The 2,169-nt window shown below is 36.5% G+C and overlaps 1 protein-coding gene across 1 annotated transcript in view; it reads left to right on the forward strand.

The window, feature by feature from the left end:
* NDST4 (N-deacetylase/N-sulfotransferase (heparan glucosaminyl) 4) overlaps positions 1-2,169 on the forward strand; it is a 697,622-nt gene that overhangs the window by 105,663 nt on the left and 589,790 nt on the right. The gene's annotated exons all lie outside the window — the stretch shown is intronic.

A 2,169-nucleotide genomic window follows, 5' to 3' on the forward strand; every position in this document is an offset into this window, starting at 1 on the left:
AGGTCTTCCTTACTTTCAGCAAGCAAAGACATATCATCTGCATTATGCAGGTTGTTGAAGAGTCTTGCTCTGATACCGATGCCACCTTCTTCTTCATGGAGTTCAGCTTCATTAACTAGTTTCTCAGAATGTAGTTCAAATCTCCCAATGATAGACAATCTCCTACCATGCAATTTTATGCCTCTGAAAACCCACTGGAGGGTCAGCAATGACTCAGCTCTGACTTATTGATACACAACTACAACAACAATGAAGGGTGTCACGTAGTATTTTGTAAACATTAGCTGTGAAACTTTTGTCTAAAATGTCACTGCAATCCCCTCCCCCCCAATTCTGTTGGATTTCTTACACGCTGTTGGAAAAATTATTTGATTCACACAGATATTTAATTTTTAGGTCTCATTAGTTGATTTATCATCTCTTGGTTCTGCATTTTTTACTTTATTTGTTAAGTGTGTTTTTTCATGGGCTGGACTTGAAAGTTTGCTCTCATTTTGACTCATTATATTGTGATTTTTGGTCTTATCCCTACGTCTTTGTTCTGCCTTGAGTTGATTTTTGGGTATGGTATGAGATGTGGTAGATGTACAGATTTTTTGGGTACAATTTGTTGAAGAGATTGTAATTTTCTCATCTAATATCCTTTGTTTCCTTGACAAATATCATCTGACTGTAAGTAGATTGATTGATTTTTGTTTTCTTGATTTTATTCAATTAGTCTGTTTATTTGTCACTGTACCAATACCATGCTGTTTTGGTAAACAGATCTGTGTTGTGGGATCAAGAAGTGTAATGCCTCCCAATTCAGTTTTATTATTCAGAACAGTTTTGCTTATTTAAAGTCTTTTTCCTTTCCAAACAAATTGCCTTTTCTATCTCCTTGAAGAATTAGTTTGGTATCTGCATTGGGTTTGTGTTGAGCATGTCGATTACTTCTGGAACGATTGTAATTTTGAGTTTTTCTATTTATGAACAAAGACTTTTTTTTGCATGTAGTTTATGTAGAGTAGGACATGCACATAGAGTGAAACGGAGAGTGGGGAAAAATGTGAAAATGAGGTGGCATGATTGTTTTCAGAATGGATGTGTCCACTAACATATACAGAAAAAGAGGTAGAAAAGATGGTTTGGAAGATATTTGCTTTTAGTTTCTGATTATTTTAGTAATTGGATTTCTAATGATGTCAACATGAAATGTACAGATGTAGACACATGGAAAATTAAATCTGGATTTTCCTGCCACTTCAAGAGCTTGCAGTGTAGATTTAGAAAGGTTAGTTTTTAAAATCTGAGCAGTGAGCATTAAAGGGTAATGGATCAAAAAGGAAAACAAGTTGAAGGCTGAATCTGAGGTGTGTTTTAATAAACATTGAATCTTGGCCTCATTCCCCTAGGGTTCATAGGGTTTCCAAAGGCCTATTATTTAAGAAGTAGATAGCCAATCCTGCTTTCAGTCTGTTATAATCCTGCAGTTCCACTAAAACCTGTTCACCATGGGTAACCCCTTATGGAATGTGACACATCAGTGGCATAGTTTTCAGCATCACAGCTACTGCAAGACGTCTCAGTACAGAAGACTGACAGACAAGTTCTGTACCAACTTGGAACAATGTTTTCCCTAAACACAACAAACTGCCAATTGAGTTTGTAACTCTATGAGCACATTAGTCTTCATACCAGGCCCTTGGGCCCAGCTGGTTTTTAAATACAAAAGATTACCAACCAGGACTTACTTATTTAAGCAAGAGGCTTCCAGCCTACACCTGATTGTAAATTACATCAAAATGACCAATCAGCTTACACTTGAGTGTTAAATAAATAAAAACAAACAAAAAACAGAGCAACCAAATAGTTTGTATCCATCTGTCAAATAAATCAAAACAACCAACCTTCCAGAATCTGGCTGCTTCACACAGGAAGCTCCAAACTGGAGATTCTTAGGCAGGACCCAACCAACTTTTAAATACAAAGACCTGTCCACCAGTGAGAAGAGTACATAGAAAGGAAACTGCCAAAAGTTCCTTGGCTGGATATTAGCTGAAAGTAAACAATGTCTATGTGTGCCTTTTTGACTATGCAAATGCGTATGACTGTCTGGATCAGAGAATAGTCTAAAAGTATTATATTTTAGGGCATTATTTTTATCGTAGGAGTATGCAATGAGGGTTG

The sequence above is a fragment of the Elephantulus edwardii genome, unplaced genomic scaffold (assembly GCF_000299155.1).
Source record: "Elephantulus edwardii isolate Elephantulus edwardi_28Jun2011 unplaced genomic scaffold, EleEdw1.0 scaffold00012, whole genome shotgun sequence".
Taxonomy (NCBI): Eukaryota; Metazoa; Chordata; class Mammalia; order Macroscelidea; family Macroscelididae; genus Elephantulus; species Elephantulus edwardii.